This window comes from Stegostoma tigrinum, chromosome 1 (genome assembly GCF_030684315.1).
Source record: "Stegostoma tigrinum isolate sSteTig4 chromosome 1, sSteTig4.hap1, whole genome shotgun sequence".
NCBI lineage: Eukaryota > Metazoa > Chordata > Chondrichthyes > Orectolobiformes > Stegostomatidae > Stegostoma > Stegostoma tigrinum.
Window position 1 is genome coordinate 52,405,336 of NC_081354.1, and position 18,392 is coordinate 52,423,727.

The 18,392-nt window shown below is 40.5% G+C and overlaps 1 protein-coding gene across 11 annotated transcripts in view; it reads left to right on the forward strand.

The window, feature by feature from the left end:
- Nucleotides 1–804: 804 nt before the first annotated feature.
- arfip1 (ADP-ribosylation factor interacting protein 1 (arfaptin 1)) overlaps nt 805–18,392 on the forward strand; it is a 180,854-nt gene continuing 163,266 nt past the window's right edge. For 4 of the 11 annotated variants that reach the window (XM_048534851.2, XM_048534879.2, XM_048534888.2 and 1 more), the window contains exon 1: nt 816–925. The gene's annotated coding sequence lies outside the window, so the exon portion shown is untranslated. The other 7 variants (XM_048534872.2, XM_048534868.2, XM_048534859.2 and 4 more) reach the window with 7 other exon arrangements.

The following is an 18,392-nucleotide window of genomic DNA, read 5'->3' on the forward strand; positions in this document are numbered from 1 at the left end:
AATTGTACACTTGACCACACAAGAAGAAAGAAAACGGGAAATCCCAGAAATACTTGTCATGTCAGGCAGCATCTATGAAATGAGAAACAAAACTGATACGTTAGAAGAGGTTATTGGGAGAGATGTGCAAATATTTAGTTAAGGAATACTCTTTGGGAGGACAGACAGTGACAGCATTGTTCTTTCTCAGTTGTATTAGTCAGGAATGTGTCAAACAAGGAACAACTAGAACGTACTAGAACAAAGATTTTCACACATACAGGTGGATTTCAATTGTAAGGGGATCTCACTCCACAACAAAGCTGCGCACAGACAACAAAGGTTCTGAGGAAGGGTCACCGGACCCAAAAAGTTAACTCTGATTTGCTTCTTCAGATGCTGCCAGACCTGCTGAGCTTTTCCAGCAACTTCTGTTTTTGTTGCAGAAATTATAAGAAACAAGGTTATTCAAATAAGTTTGTGAATAGAATTCCTTAGCTCAGGGCCGGGAAATTTAAAAGGCATGCGACCAAATCACAGCAATCAACATGGCCCATTTAGAGGTTAGAGCCTAATACTGTGCTCAGAGTATTAATATTGTGGGCTTCTACAGATGCAAGTTGATCCAAATGAGACGTGTGGGGGGCTGGGATGGTGCCACTGCCTTGTTTGTGTGGGATAGAGGTTGGGGCCAGTGCCTGTCCGGAGGGAAAAGCCTGCAGACAGACCCCTAACACCTGTAAATGAACTCTGTGCTCAGAGTGCACCTCCATGTTAAAGTGCACAAAGACAATGGTCCCAGGTACGTGTCAGTGTGGGTGACCCGGATGTTGGTGGGTGTGGGTGACCCGGATGTTGTTTTCTCTCCGGCTTCCAGGAGCAGTTTCAATGACCGCCAGGGACCGGTCGGTGACTTAAACGGCGAAAAAAAAGCTCAGGAGAAGCGGTAGGTAAGAACGGGGCAGAGACGTCGTCGTCGGCGGGTGGCGGCCCGGTTCCTCGCTTTCCGGGTGTTGGGCCGTCAGTGGTCAGCATTGACGGGCGTGGGGAAGGGGAAGTAGGGGTTGACAGGATGAGCCGACCCCCGGGGGCTCCTGGCCGGGGACGTCCCCCTTGTCCGGGGCCTGGACCGAGCTGCCAGGGAGCTGCTGCCGCCGCTGTCTCCGGTCCTCGGGCCCCTGCCTACGTGTCCAGGGTGCAGGAACTGTTGGCTGTCGGCCTGAGCACTGCCTCCGTGCAGGAAAACGTCCGCCTGAAAGGAGTTTAATGAGAATCGCGTTAATTGTCTTATGACTCCCTTTGGCTAACGTTTGAGTTCGGTGTTATTAGCTCCTGTGGTGCACTTCGGAACTTTCCCAAGTTTTATGTAATTGTAGCTTAGCCTGTTTTTTTTGTTGTGCTGAGAACCTGTGGCATTTGCATTGCAGATCTTTCTGAGAACTCGTGGCTGAGGCCGACAGGGAGGGCTAGAACTGTTCGGTTTTCAAAAGTGACGTTCAATCAAACTTTTTTTTATTGAGGTGGGAAAAGCCAAATTCAGTACTTGGTTAGTTGGCTTTCAAATTCTGGAGTCAGGGCTTGTCTGGATGCAACATATGTGAAAAATCGGAAAATGTGTGTTTAAAAAGAAGCTTAACAGAGCATTCCCCCCTGGGAGGATGATACTGGTAAATTAATGTAACACAAGCAAGTAATAGATGCGTTGATGGAGAAGCCCTCAAAAAACGAGACACTTAAAAAGTCTCGAATAGTAGAAGTGCAGATTGCTGGAGGAAAAGAGGAACTCTTAAACAGTCTTTGTCTGGAAACATAATGAAGAAAACCTATGTGATTAACTGCTGGTAAGTGCCCTTGACTTGAAGAAAATAAGCAATTGTGAAGAAAGTGGGTGCATTGGTTGTAATCTTCTAAAATTGTCTAGATCCTAGACTGGCCAAAGTAGATTGGAAAACTGCAAAGTTAATGCCTTGTCAAGAATGCAGGAAGATAGAAAACACATTTGTAGACCAGTTAACCCAACATCTGTCTTTGGGGAAAATGCTAAAGTTGATCAAGCAGCTATTAGCTGAACGTGGAAATAAATCATTGTACAATCAAGCACAGTCAGTGTGGTTTTGTGAAAGAGAAGCTATGTATGACATTTATTAGAATTTTTTGGATGTGAGTTTGCTTGCTGAGCTGGAAGGTTTGTTTTCAGACGTTTCATCACCATTCTAGGTAACATCATCAGCGAGCCTCTGGTGAAGCGCTGGTGTTATGTCCCGCTTTCTATTTATCTGTTTGGGTTTCCTTGGGTTGGTGATGTCATTTCCTGTTCTTTTTCTCAGATCATGGTAGATTGATTTGGAGCCATGTGTTTGTTGATGGAGTTCCGGTTGGAATGCCATGATTCTAGGAATTCTCGTGCGTGTCTCTGTTTGGCTTGTCCTAGGATGAATGTGTTGTCCCAATCAAAGTGGTGTCCTTCCTCATCTGTATGTTAGGATACTAGTGATAGTGGATCATGTCTTTTTGTGGCTAGTTGATGTTCATGTATCCTGGTGGCTAGCTTTCTGCCTGTTTGTCCAATGTAGTGTTTGTCGCAGTTCTTGCAAGGTATTTTGTAAATGACGTTTGTTTTGCTTGTTGCCTGTATGGGGTCTTTTAAGTTCATTAGCTGCTGTTTTAGTGTGTTGGTAGGTTTGTGGGCTATCGTGATGCCAAGAGGTCTAAGTAGTCTGGCAGTCATTTCCGAAATGTCTTTGATGTAGGGGACAGTGGTTATGGTTTCTGGGCACGTTTTGTCTGTTTGTTTGGGTTTGGAATTTTTTGAGCGAGGTAAGAGCAGAGTGGATACAGGAGACATTGGTGTATTTGGGTTTTCAAAAGGAATTTGATAAAGTGCCATAAAAAAATTACTTCACAAGAGGTTCATAGTGTTAGAGTGATCTATGATTAGAGGACGAACAGGAAATAAAGAGTGAGGATAAATAGGTAGATTTCAAGTTGGCAAACTAACCAGTGGTGTGCCGTTGGCATCAGTGCTGGGGTCTCAACTATTGCCTGAAGGAAACATTTTTTTCTGGCCAGATTTTCTGTTGATGTGGAGATGGGTACTGAAGCAAAATGTGACGGGGTTACAAACAGTGTAAAAGGATGTAGAAAGGAAAATAAAGTGTAAAAATTTGATAAATGCAGTATAATTCATAGAAATGTAAGGTTGTCCACTTTGGCAGGAAGAATAGAAAAGCAAAATATTATCTGAACAGAAAGATTTAACAGAATGCTGCAGTACAAAATGATCTGGGTTTTCTTGTGTCATACTTAAAACACAAAGCCAGCATGCAGGTATTGAAGGAAGTTATGGAAGAAAATGAAATGTTGCCTTTTATTGCAAAATATGTGGACTATTAAAGTAGTCAAGTCTTTCTACACAAGAAGACATTGGTGAGACCACACCTACAGTACTGTGCACAGATTTGATCATCTAAATTTTAGTAAGGTATATAATTGTGTTGGAAGCAGGTCAAAGGAAGGTTGATTAGACTGATTTCTGAGACAAAAGTAATGTCTTCTAAATAAACGTTGAATAGGTTCGGCCTGTCGTAATCACCGTTCAGAGAAATGAGAAACTTAGAAGCAAAGTTCTGAGGGTGCTTGACAGAGTAGATCCTAAGAGGGTGCCTCCTCAGGAGGGATGAGGAATCTAAAATTGGGGGCACAGTTAAAAGTACAAACATTACCATTTAATACAGATGAGAAATTTCTTAAGAGCTATTGATTTTTGGAGTTCTCTTCCACAGAGAAGTGGAGACTAGTTTGTTGTTAGCCTAGTCTTGCAAATATTTGGAGTTTTGATCTCCAAGGAGTTGAAAGTTTTGTGGATCAGGTAGGAACGTGGAGTTGAGGCCACAGTCAGATCGACCTTTGACTGATGGAATGGTGAAGCAGTTTTGATGGGCTGCATGGTCTGCACATTGTCCCAATAATGTAGAATTGGCTTGTGCTTTCAGTATCCCCATACATTTCTATTTATCAAGAATGCTCCACTATCTCCTGGAATTCTACAGGGAGAGAAGTGTTCAGAAATCTGATACTGCGTCAGCCAAGTTACTGAGGTTAGGATATGAAAATTATTCTATTTCCTGTTTAAAATATGCTAGTTAGGCTTTTCATAATTCATTTTCTGAATGTTGTTTGTTCCATTGAGAAATACAACATTCATCTTGCTCATGGAACAGTGCAAAAATGCTTTGAACCAAATGAAAGAAAAAAACATTGTATTAACTTAAGGAAATGTGTCTCCTGCAAAGCCAGCAATTATTGCCCGTCATAATTGCTGATGAGAAACTGCAGTTGGGGTTCATTTAAGTTTTCTGAGAATTTTTTTCATTTAGTGGAGGGGCTTTTCAGGCCTTTTTAGGAAGGAGTGAAGATTAAGTCATGTAATTTATAGTAATCAATTGGTTCAAAGTAATAGCAGCTGTGGGATATTTTGATAGATGATCAGGACTCCTTGCAGTGCTTCTACACTTTGGAGGTCACCATCTATAAGTTATTAGCTCCTGATCAAAGGGGTTGAGGTGTAAAACTTCTTGAAAAGAGTGATTTGTCCCATTATGGAATAAAACTGGTGTAATGTCAATATAAGTTTAATGGATGATTCATTGGTCAGTTCGAGTGGCCAGAAATGATATAAACTCACCCTAAGCTGATTTCAAGGCACACATTTTTAGCAAGTAACTGACTATGTACTGCAATGACTGATTCTGATCAATTATTACACTATACTTAGGAATCAGAAGAGTTGAGATTTCGGCTGATCTGTTGGATTTAAAGGTACCAGCACTTTTCTTCCGTGCTATCGGACGCATGGCTTTCAGTTTCAGATCTACTGTTAAGTAATTTTGCACATGAATTTAAATTAGCATTGTCCTTGCTGACAGACTTATTTTCTTTTAACAATAACTGATCTTTGGACATACACATCCTAGAAACAGTATCTTGTATCTACACACAGTTGAGTAGTTCTGATGGTGGAAATCTCGGCTTAACCTTCTTGTAACTTTTTAAGATTAAAAATCTGGAGACAGATGAGCATTTTATTAACTTATTTTCTGATGGGGCCTTCAAGCTCAAACTGCCTAGAATTTAGTGGTAAGTTATAATAATGGCAGTGATGTTGTGTTGATGTAGCAACTGTGCCAAAATTGCCATGGGTCACTGTCTTTATTTCCTTATTATCCATGATGCTTTATTGATGGTATATTTAGCATATTTGTATTGTGATTTTGAATTCAAACCAGCACAGTACAAAGAAATCCATTGTTTATTGATCACAAACTGGTTCAGACTCTGTCCATGTGAATTTAATCTTGACCGAACACTTCAATGCTCAGAGTTGACTTTTTGATTGTTTCACATCATCCCTTCGCTACTGTCAGTTCATGATCACTAAATGTCTTGTTTATTCTCTGTTATGCCTATTTTGGCTTAATATTCTTTGCATCTGGATGCAGTTTGATTGCTGCACTGGACCCGAACTTGTCACTAGTTTGATTATTGCTTGATTCTTTTCAGCCCTTCCTAATATTAATTCCCCATGACCAGCATTAACTTTCTCCTCAATTGTTATCTTGAAGCCTGTTCTTGGCTTTTTCACGCTTTCTCCATTTTTGCCTTTAGTAATCTTTTCTCCTGGCAATGTTCCACGTTTGAATTTCCGCTTTGCAAAGCCGTCAGCAACACATTGTCCCTGAGCATTTTCAAACAGGCTCATTATTTTCTGTTAATTGATCTTACATTCTACTTTGTGAGCAACAGAACAAAGGAGCTTTGTGATTCTTGTGAAAGCTGGAAGTGATTCTCAGTTTTCAAACTCCACCATCCTTGCAAAGCTATTTTGTTGTTCCTCGTCTGGTCGTGTGAAGAAGGTATTTGATTAAAATGAATTCATATAAACAACTGGTGTTAGATTACTGTTTATTTGCACGACAAAAATGTGGGAGTAAACCAAAATGCTGGAAGCGCTTGGTGGACCAGATAGCCAATATTTTGAGAAAGCAGGTGAATTAGTCTTCAGGTAAGATCCAATATTAAAATGGGAAGATATTGCATTAATGGCATTGAGAAAGTAAAGGACGATTGACGATTTGCATAGGTCAAATATGCATGACAGAAGAAATAGACCAATTTGTAAAGTGAAACAAAGAGTTACTGAAATGACAAGCCTATTTTTTTTAACATAAAATAGACGTTATAGAGCATGAGGTGTAAGAGCAGAATTAGGCTATTTGGCCCATCGAGTCTGTTCCACTATGGCTGATAAGTTTCTCAACTCCATTCTCCAGCTTTCTCGCAGTAACCCTTGATCCCCTTACTAACCAAGAACCTGTCTATGTCTTAAATATGCTCAATGACTTGGCCTCCGCGACTGTCTGCAACAGTGTGTTCCTTGGATTCACAATTCTCTGGCTGAAGAAGTTCCTCTGCATCTCAGTTCTCAATGGTCGTCCCTTCATTCTTGACTGTGCACTCGGTTCCTTGACTCTTGTACTAGTGGAAACCTCATTTCTAGTTCCGCTGTATCCAGGTCTCTCGGTATTCTGTAAGTTTGATTTTCCCTCCATCCTTTTAAACTTTGAAAACAGACTGAGAGTTCACAACTGCTCCTCAAATGGTAAGCCCTTTGTCCGCAGCACCATTCTTATAAACCTTCTCTGGACTCTCTCCAATGTTAGCACATCCTTTCAGAGAACATATAGAACATAGAACATTACAGCACAGTACAGGCCCTTCAGCCCTCGATGTTGTGCCGACCTGTCATACCGATCTGAAGCCCATCTAACCTACACTATTCCATGTACGTCCATATGCTTATCTAATGATGACTTAAATGTACCTAAAGTTGGTGAATCTACTACCGTTGCAGGCAAAGCGTTCCATTCCCTTACCACTCTGAGTAAAGAAACTATCTCTGATGTCTGTCTTATATCTTTCACCCCTCAATTTAAAGCTATGCCCCCTCATGCTCGCCGTCACCATCCTAGGAAAAAGGCTCTCCCTATCCACCCTATCTAACCCTCTGATTATTTTATATGTTTCAATTAAGTCACCTCTCAACCTTCTTCTCGCTAATGAAAACAGCCTCAAGTCCCTCAGCCATCCCTCCATACCAGGCAACATCCTAGTAAATCTCCTCTGCACCCTTTCCAAAGCTTCCACATCCTTCTTATAATGCGGTGACCAGAACTGTACGCAATACCCCAAATGCGGCCGCACCAGAGTTTTGTACAGCTGCAGCATGACCTCTTGGTTCCAGAACTCGATCCCTCTATTAATAAAAGTTAAAACACTGTATATCTCCTTAACATCCCTGTCAACCTGGGTGGCAACTTTCAAGGATCTGTGTACATGGACACCGAGATCTCTCTGCTCATCTACACTACTAAGAATCTTACCATTAGCCCAGTACTTTGCCTTCCGGTTACTCCTACCAAAGTGCATCACGTCACACTTGTCTGCATTAAACTCCATTTGCCACTTCTCAGCTCAGCTCTGCAGCTTATCTATGTCTCTCTTCAACCTACAGCATCCTTCATCACTATCCACAACTCCACCGACCTTAGTGTCGTCTGAAAATTTATTAACCCATCCTTCTACGCCCTCATCCAGGTCATTTATAAAAATGACAAACAGCAGTGGACCCAACACCGACCCTTGCGATACACCACTAGTAACTTAGATAAGGAGCCCAAAACTGCTCTCAGTATTTTGAATGTGATCTCTCCAGAGTCTTAAACAGCCTGAGCAATACATCTCTGCATTTTAGCCCTCTTGAAATGAATGCAAACATTGCATTTGCCTTCCTAATTGCCAAATGAACCTACATATGACCTTAAGAGAATCCTAAACGAGGACTTCCAAGTCTCTTTTTTGCCTCAGATTTCTAAAGAACATAGCAAATAGTCCATGTCTCTATTCTTCCTACCAAAGCGCATAACCTCACTTTCTCACATTGTATCCCATCTGCCACTTCTTTACTCACTCTCCTACCCTGTCCAAGTCTTCTGCAACCTCCCTGCATCTTCAATACTACCTGTCCCTCTACCTAACTTTGTGTCATCTGCAAACTTAGTAACACTGCTCAATAGCAGAAGTTTCTGCCAACTTTTCATGTCCCCGATCTTTGTCAAATTGCAGTGGGCTTCAGGATTTCGAGAGGAGAGACATAAGAAATGGGACTTGATGGTGACCACATGTCCCCTACAGTCTGCTCTGCCATTCAGTATGGTAGTGTTAAACTGCTTCAACACGACTTTCCTGCCTACTGCCCATATGCCTTGTTTTCCTGAGAGATCTTGCCCTGAAAAGTACTCAACAATGTAACATTCACAACTGTGCAGTCTAGATAATTAGAAAGATTCATGACTGAGTGAAGAGGCAACTCCTCATCTCAGCCCCAGATGGCTTAAGTAACCTCTTTATCTTAAGACTTTGCCCTTGTTCCAGATTCCCTAGCTAGAGGAAATGACCTCTGAGGCAACTGTTCAGCTTCCTAAGATTGCTAGCAACAAAAGTAAATTACTGTGGATGCTATGAATCTGAAACAAAAATCAAAAGTGCTGGAGAAATTCAGCAGGTCTGACAGCATCACTGGAGAGAGAGAAAGATTTACAAGTTCAAGTCTAATATGACCTCCTCAGGACCGAAGGGGGCCAGCAAAGTGCTGGGTTTACTGTAGGAAAAGGTGGAGAGGAGCAGGTGCAAGAGGGTGACAGAAATGAGAGATTATAGATATCACAACCAAAAGACAAAGTAAGGGTGTTGAGAAATGAGTTCCAGAGCAGTCGCTATTGGCAGAATATAGGTCAGCTATGCCAAAAGCGAAACTAAAATAAACTACACTGGTGGGAATAGAAAGCTGGAGGAAGCAAAATGGAAGGCATAGTTCATGTTCTAAGTTGTTCAACTCAGTATAGAGTTCAGAAGGCTGTAAAGAGCTTACATGCAAAACGAGGTGTTATTGTTCTAACTTGGGTAGCAGAGCTGAAACAGAAATGTGAGAAAGTGAGTAACATGATGTATTAAAATGACAAGTGGCCGGAAGCTCATGATCAGCTTGAGGTTCTGTCCACCACATGGGTGAAAAATCTCAGGTAAGATGAAAGGAAGACATGTTGGAAGGACCACTGCGCAAGATTTGCAACAGGTGTGGCAGAGACAGAAAAAACTGGACAATGCAATGGAGCCCTTGCAGGAATGGGATGTAAGCAAGTAGAATCGAGGTTTGCTTTTGGAGTCAATTAATTTGTAATGATAGCCTATTCCTGGAAATGGACACAAATCTTGAGAAAAGGAAGATTGAAAATGATAGGGGGAAATTGGATGCAGAATTGATGAGATTTCTTGCTTTGGATGACAGCAGAAAGCAACATTGATGACATCTATATACTGGAGAGAGAATTGTAGGATGGAACCTGAGTAGGATTGTAGCAAGAAATATTTCACAAACCTCAGTAAAGGACAGGCAAAGCCAGGTACAAGCATCATGGCCACACCAATTATAAGGAGGACGTGAGAAGTTAAAGGAGAAATTGTTAAGTGAGAGAGTAAGTTCAGCCAGGCAGAGGAGAGTAGTGATGAGTGAGGACTGTTTCTGCTTCTGTTCAAGGAGCAAGCAGAAACTCCTCAGACAGTCCTGTAGGGAGATTCATGTATAATGGATTTAATGTCCATCGTGATGGTAGAAACTGGGAAGTGGTTGCAATACCATTGGGTGTCAGAAGAGCGCCAGTGTAGGTGGGAACAGATTGGACAAGGGAAGAAAAGTACACTTGTGAACAGAAGAAGAAAGATCAGTCAGCAGGAAGATGATGCAACAGGTGAGTCTGCAGGGAAGCCCTGACTTTGGATTTTAGGAAGAAGGTAGAAATGGGCTTTATGGAGTTGGGGAAATGTAAGGGAGGAAGTTGTGGAGGGAGATCTTCAGAGGGACTGAGGTCAGTGACAGTCTTGACATCAGTGACTCAATCAGTAATGGTGTCATGGTCTGGGGGAGATAGGAAGATGTATCTAAGAGTTGGCACTCAAAGGTAGAGTTCAGTATGCTAGATGACAACAGCACCACTTGTGTCGACAGGTTTGATAATAAAGTCAAGGTTAGACCTGAATGAATGGAATGCAGCAAATTCAGAGTAAGGCAGGTTAGAGTGTGAGATGAGTAGAAAAATTCAGGCCAATGCTGTGTTGACAGTTCTTAATGGTAAGATTCAAAAGTAAATAAGAGACCAGACAAAGGGGTTCAAACGGAAGGAGCATCTTGGAGATGGGTGAAAGGGTCTGTTGAGGGGGAGAATTCTGCTTGAAGAGTACAGTTTTCTATCGAGGAAGGACAAAGAGACCTGAGCTCTTTGCTGAGCACAGATAATTTCTGGTCAGAATGGAAGATCAGAGGGGAGAATGAATACACGATGAGAGGCAGAATTAGAGGATGAGGTTGAACTCTAAGGAGACAGACTGGGAGGAATGATTTGGAGTGGCACTGGCACTTGTATCATTTTAAGAGATGCAAGCTTCAATATTATTGCCTAAAAGTATTTGTAACAGGGGTCCTCTTCTCATTTTGCATTCTTCAGTCTTAGCATTTGATGGATATTTTTGCACTGATCCCAGAAGTAAATGCACCATTCCTCTCCTCTTCTCCCCCTTGTGTTCAGCGCACCCATTCCTTTCCTAAGCATGGGCTCACACTGGCACTGTTATTAAACCCTCTTCGTTTTATTAGCTTCTTTTGTGCGTTTAACATGTGTCCCTTAACCTCCAGATATTTTATGTCCTAAGCACACTTTGAGTCAAGAAACAGTTTACATCAGTTTTGTTCAACCTCGTTGTCCACATTTTCTCATGATCATTTTAAATTTGGTGAATGAAATGCAGTGGAGATGAACATTTTGCTGACCATATTTTCACTCCACAAGTGCAACGCATACCTCTCTTGCACCATTTAATGACTTCCCCACTCTCACTTTTCCTTCGGTGGCTTTCAGCATAGCGTACACGAGCCTGAGAGGTTTTTTCTAATCGCCGTGTTGAGAGAAGTTAGGGACACTACCAATGCACTTCAAGAGCCCCAAACAATAGTGTTGGCTACTGGGCTGTCCGTTTCCTTTTTAGCTGACAGTATTTGTGATGTGGGGTTGGTGTGCTGCTAGTATTTTGAATCAGGAGAAACAAATTGCTCTTGGGTTGTGAGCCTCTGCATGCAGTCGGCACAGTCATATTGACCTGTTTTTTATTTGTTATTATTCAGATTTTGTTTATGGAACCTGTTGCAGTTTTTCTACTTTAATTTATATCTTTGTTACAGACCCACACCATTTCACTTATTTATGCCTTTTCTCTTTTGTAAGTTTCTCATTATGTTTTTTGATTATTTCATGAATATCACTTTACACATTTAACGATCTCATGTTTCCCACTTAAACACTTTGGTCATTCTCTCTCTTCATCTACCTGTGTCTCTGTTTTCAGCCATCTCGTATCTGTTCATTTTTTAATCGTTTAGTAATGGTATCTTATGGCTTTGATAGTCTATACTTGAGCCATCAACTTGTCCGTATCTGTGACTCTCCTGCTGAACGTTTTTGAGTTTGATTTTGTTTTGAATTTCCATCTGTAGTTTTCTCTCATTTTTATGATTGTGGAATAACCAATTCCGAGCATCGTGTTCTATGTTTGTCCCACTATAGGGAATGAATCTGTATATAGCCATATTTATTACACAAGCATAATTCTTGTGCAGTTCCCTCCTTCCTTTTTAGAATTTCCATTTGGGATATTGCTTTTGGATTTTATTTACCTTGTGGAGAAAACCTTATGTAAGTCTTCATTAGTTCTGCTTAGAATTTTGTTAGTACGGTTTAAGACAGTTTCCAGCCACTGGTGATTGAGAGTTCTGATCATTTAGGCTACATTTACATGAAAAGTTGAGAGTTGGTGCTAATAACTTTGGTTTTGTATTTGTCCTTAGCTTGCCTTTTGAATCTGTAGTCCAATGTATAGCTTGATATGAGCCCGGACTGCAGTGCAGCAAAGCTCCTTGGCTGTGGATTTTGCTATTGCTTTGCTTTATCAAATAGCATGTACTCTAAGATGTTAGACTTGGAGTACACAGCTGTCAGGATTCATTTGATTTCCTGTAATTTGCACAGCTACCTTGTCTGAATTTGAATATATAGTAAGTTGGGATGCTTCCCCCACACGTTATAAAAATGTAAGTATGGACACGGAACTCTGCTCATCCTCCTATCCAGTCTTGTGCAAGGCAATTCTACTCCAGGCAAACAGGAATTAGTCACTATCAGTGGTTTGGAGTCTGCTTTTGGGATAAAGGCAACTGAAGCATAACAGATGTCAGATTTATTATTGAAGTGTATTAAGTCTGATATCTTTAATGTACACGATACTATTGTGTTTAATGTACAAAGCCCAGTGTAATTTTGAAATACTTGCAAATGTTTTTGCAGTTACTTTCCATATATTTTTGTCATTTATTGTCTAGTGCCATTCCCAGATTTTGGTCTCCCATTGAGGAATAGTTTCAGATGTGATAGCTTCTGGTGAAGGATGTATTCCTTGGTGCAGGGATATTGTTCTTCCTGGAGACATGTGTTGAGTTATATGCTGTTAAAATGTATTTGGTGTATGTGACTACCACCTCCTTGATATTGATGCCAATGTAGTAAGTGCAACTAATGATGACTCATTCACTTTTTTTTTGCTCACCCGTTATTTTTGTGAGGAAGGTGGAGAGATGATTAGACAGATTTTTGGTAAGAGAATGCAAGCAACTGCGAAGAAAAATCAAGACAGAATTTTGGCAAACTCTTACATCTTCCTCAGTGCTACAAATTATATCTCTTATAGTGTGTTTCGTAGGTGTGTGAAAACAGGCCCAAGTTTCTGAATTGGGGGAGAAACTGATCCAGCTATGATTGCGATTTTAGAAAGTATTTTAGTCTTGCCTTAAATGCCCCCCCCCCTCCCCCGCCAACACTTCCTTGTGCTTTGGCGAGTGGACGTAGAGATTGTCGAAAGTAACCCGTGATTTCTCTGCACTGGAAAGAGAGGAATGTATTCCAATTCTGAAAAATAATTTTTCAGATCTTCCACATTTGTCACCTCCCTGAATAATTTCTATTTTTTGTCTGTCTGCAATTGGTCTATGAAAAGCAGGTAAAGTGTCCAAGGCGACTATTAAAGCCAACACTTTGCGCTCAGGCAATATGCATGATTTCAGTAGGAACAGAAAGTATAAACCTGACCTACTAATTACCAACCCACTGAAAATTTCTGTTCCACCTACATTGTTGCATCCTAACATCAGTGGTCTGATTAAAACTGCAACAATTCATTTTTCTGTTTTTCTTTCCACCAGATAATAGCCCTCAATATGCTTTGAGAATAAGGACAGATGAACAGCATGTCGCACTTGATTGGGCCTTGTAATTTTAGGTTAGAAACCACAGAATGCATAGGACTGTACTGTGAAATTACTAGGCTCAGGGAACGAATTAGTTGCACGGATTGCCAAGTGCAAGAGATTATGGTTAGTAGTGTAGGTACTGGCAATTAGGCAACACAAAGACACATTGAGAAGTTATAGCTTTATTCTTTAATGTAATAACACGATTGGATTTGTTGGAAGTTCCTAACTTCTGCCTTGGTAACTGGAAATCATATTATCTGAAATTTAGAGGTATCCAGTTTAATTGTGAAACCTGGAAGCAATTTTTCCACAAGATTGGAGTAGGAATCCAGAGGTGTCTTCCCCAGAAGGCCAAGTGTGATGTAAACTGAAAATTTCAAGATTGTGGCTGATGGATTATAGTTAGATATTTGAGTTAAGGGGCATGGAATGATGGTGGGAAAGAGAGATGAGCTACATACCAGCCGTGATCTAACTGAATTGATGTAAATAACATAGAGCTTCTGGTATGTTTAGGCTGCACGTGAGTACAAGTTCAGCCTATGTTCCTATTAGATAGTGTGAGAGAAGTTGAAGCTCAGATTTTTCAATTCAGCCAAAATATTCTTTTCTTTTTACTGTCATCGAAGAGATTTCCAAAACCGTAAACCCAAGAAGAAACAAGTGCAAGTACAAAAATGGAACATAGGAAAACCATTAAAGCAACAAGTGCAGTTGCTAATGGGAATCTATTTTTCAATCAGTGAGAAGCTTAGCCATAGCACAGCTGACTAAAATACTGCCAAATGTGTGAAAGAAAAATTTAGTACTTTTCACAGGGTATTGTTCCAGAGAATGAACAAATTCAGTTGATTTGATTGGGATATTAAAAGAACAGAAACTTAATCATTTCTTCACAACAGGTATATAAACTTTAACTCTTGTGCGATTATACAAAAGATTTGGAGGAAAGAAGCCTATAGAATGAACTAGTTGAATTTCCTTAACACCATCTCTGAAGACATGGTTTACAGTCATCTCAGATAACCGTGAATGGGAAACATTAGCTGCTGGATAATGCAGTCCCAGAACTGCTGTCAGAAAGATAGAAGTTAATTATTGAGCTAACCAAGTAAAGAGGCTGATCTTTTAAAAACAAAATACAAATTGAGCCAGACATTAGTCCTTGAATCTTTCATCTGATAAGAGGAACTATTGCTACTCTCAAGATTTTCTTGGGTGCTGCTTTTCACCTTGGGGCTACTTTTTATTCTCATTAAATGCTTTATTTGCTGATTGTCATGTAGTCACAAAACCTTTCATATTTGAGTTGACGCATAGGGCATTTGTACTCTGGGAAGCAAAATTAGAATAATTCATCAATCTCCTCAAATATCAGCTCTCCATTAAACCTAAAACCATGACTTTACAAGAAAAGCAGTAATTTCCTAGGCACTTTTTTTTTGTCTATTCATTTGTGGGATGTGGGTGTCACTGGCTGGCCAGAATTTCTTGCCCATCCCTAGTTGCCCTTGAGAAGGTGCTGGTGAGCTACCTTCTTGAACCGCTGCAGTCCTCCTGCTGTGGGTTGACCCACAATGTATTAGGGAGGGAATTCCAGGATTTTGACCCAGCAATTTTTGAACAGCAACATGCAAACAGGTGTAAGTTTAGCAACAGAAGTTTCTTCTGAAATTAATTGACACACACTTCTGCATAAAAACCCATCAGTTCTAAACAAGATTGTGAAGGGCACAGCTACTGTGTTTCCATTGCATCTGCACATTAGCTATTCAGTTCCAACCTCTCTATTACATCATGAATCTCAATCTTAGGCTTAAATGTAGCAATTGATTCAGCATTCATTACAATAGCATACAGTACATGTTTCCACATACAGCAGCTCCTGAATGTATGCAACCTTAAACTAGAGCTTCCAAGTATATTTGCAAGGCACTCATTAATCATTTTATTTGAAGTTATCTTCGTTCCCAGTTAGCTGCGTATTCCTTTGTTGACAGGCTGAAAACTAATTTGCTGTCTTTTGCATCCTCTCACTGTCCACCCCGACTCCTTCTGCCCTACTTTGCAATCTGCTTCTCCATCCACATCCCTGCCCCCCACTGCCCTACCTTTAGGCATGGAGAATGGAATAAATTACTTAGCATAATACTAGGTATTAGACCATAGTTTTCATTTAACCTAATTTATCTACATCATACAAAGCCAAATATGACAGTTTATTTCTAAAGGGATAAATTGAGAAGTTCTGTTAAGCTAGTATAGAACTTTGGTTAGACAATGGTTCAAATGGTTTCTGCAGTTCTAGTTGCCATATTGAGAGATACTGGAGAGTGTGCAGAAATAATTAACAAGGGTGATATTGGAAATGAGAAGTTGTGTCTGTTGGACAAAGATTGACAGGCTTTGTCTCATTTTCTCTTGAAAAGAGATTCTTGAGGGGCTAATCTAATGGAAATCTTTATTATGGAAGTATTCGATAGACGTAAAGGACCATTCCCATTTATGGGGAAGAGCAGAATTAGTGGCCATCGATATGAAACACTAAAGAACCAAAAGGAGAATTCAGAGGAAATTGCTGGGGAGTAACGAGAATATGGAGCTTGCTACCATAGGGTATAATTGAGGTGACTCATTTGGATGCATCTGAGGGGATATTAGATAAGCATATGAGGGAGAAAGGAATAAAGGTTCTGCTGATGTTGAATGAGAAAGCACGGGAGGAAGCTTGATGAAGTAGAAATCGACTGTCTGGGTCCTGTTGGCTGTTTCTGTGCTTTATCTACCGAGTAATTCACTGTCATATACATGGGCCAAATAAAGGGGAAGCATAATTAAATTCAATATTGAGGAGTAATAGTTTTCACGACAGTGATTTGTGAGAACAAGGGTCAAAGTGAGACACATAAATTAGATCATTAATATTGAGAAGGAAAAATTCTTAAAATATTGATAATATTGTACATTTGTAGATGGTTTATGTAAGGTTGAATTAGGCAGTGTAGTTATTATCAATCTTTTTCTTCCCTTTCCAGGCTCAGGCAGCTATTGATAAACTTAAACAGAAGCGATTATTTGAAATCAAAAATTAGCTTGTGTCCTCTTCAGTAGCTTGAATCATTGCAGTTATTCTTAACAGCAAACCACAGATTGGAGGTGTGCAATTTTCTAATATATGCTTTGACATGTTTTTGGAATGCAGAAGCAGCAAATTTGTTTTAAATGATTAAGGAAAGTAAATGCAGGAATCCCTCGCTAATGGGGAAAAATATCAATGGCTGCAGAATGGCCTGTGATGAGGATAAAGAAGTGGGTTGTTCATCAGAACATACATGAATCTTCATACGGGGGGGGGGGGGGGGGGGGGGCGGGGGGGGGGGGGGGGGCAACAGCTGGCCATTGTAGTCTGTCTCTCTCAGTGCCGATGCCTTGTGTATCACAATACAGACACTGACTACTTGCCTAGAGACATGCAGTCTCCTGGTTGAGGTAAAAATAACTAGACAGAACTCTATGCTAATTAGGAAGAAATACCTGGCAAACTACTCATTCGATACTTTACTCTACTCTATGGGGATTAAGCTAACGAGGAATGAATATACACTAGAAAAGCCATAACCTGTTCCCCATCTGCTGTCTCAGAAGAACAACTAACTGCTCAATATTGTTACCTGAGCAAATTCTAAATTGGACTAATTTATGACAATAAAATGTTTGCTTTTATAATTAATTATCTCAGAAATCCTAATGCATTTGCCATTGTTAATATTTGACTTATTGGAGAACTTGATTATCCAGCATAATTGACATTAAATGTATGCTAAATAGCTGAAACAGCAAAATTCTACAGACCTAAAAGTCAATCATTAAGTAGATACCACAAATTATTTTATCTGGTGATGAGTGCTGCTTGTTACAAAATGGCTTTTTGTAATTTTCTTGAATTTTTTCCAAAAGTTGCATAATTTCAGTATCATTAGATGTAGCATATGGTGTTTTTCTATATCCTTTGAATATAACAATTTAAAATTGCATTTTAATTTTATAATGTAACTTCAATTGGAATTAACAAGCTACAAACAATTATGCTGGGGAAACCTGTACTCTTTTGCTTGTAATAACATAAAATTAAAATTTAGCAAATGGCTCTCAATCTCAAAAGAAAACCCAGCCAAGATGGCGGCAGGGTAGGTTGCTCCATTCAGAGCTTCACTCTCCTCGCCAGTTCCTTTCTCTTTTTCTTCCTTTTTCTTCTTCTCTCTCCTTTCTGCAGTAATTTTATTCTCCACCTGCCCTTTTAACTATTGGCTACCTACCAAAGAAGTTGGGTCGTGACTTGGAACCGTGTACCGGGAGCCGAATGCGCAGGCAGTGTCCTGCAGCAACGGTGGATCAAGAGTGGCCTGGTTCAGCGGTGAGAGCCGGGCCGGTGAGGTGGGTTGGTTCAGCGGTGAGAGCCGGGCCGGTGAGGTGGGTTGGTTCAGCGGTGACAGCCGGGCCGGTGAGGTGGGTTGGTTCAGCGGTAAGGCGGTGGCCAGCGGTGGCAAGAGCGGGTCCACGAGGTGACAGCAATGAGCTGCAGCCTCCTGGCTGTCCAGCGATTTTGGAGCAGCACCTGTACCATTGTGGGATGGGACTTGGATCTCTGAGAGCTGGGCTTTTTTTTTAAACTTTTGGCTCTGTTAAATCTTTTAATTCTGTTTTTTGGAACCAAGTGGGCGCCAGTGAGTGGTGACATTGCGCACTTTTTGCTGTACTTGTGTATTCCTATACTTAGTGCGTGACAAATAAAAGAAACCTGAAAAAACTAATAACTCATAAAATGCTTATTTGTTTAATATAGTTGCAACTAAACTGCCTTTCAGATGAGTCTGCTTTTTGATTCATTATCAATGGGTCGTTTTTTTAAAAAAAGTCATAATCAATCTGTTTAGACAAATTATAA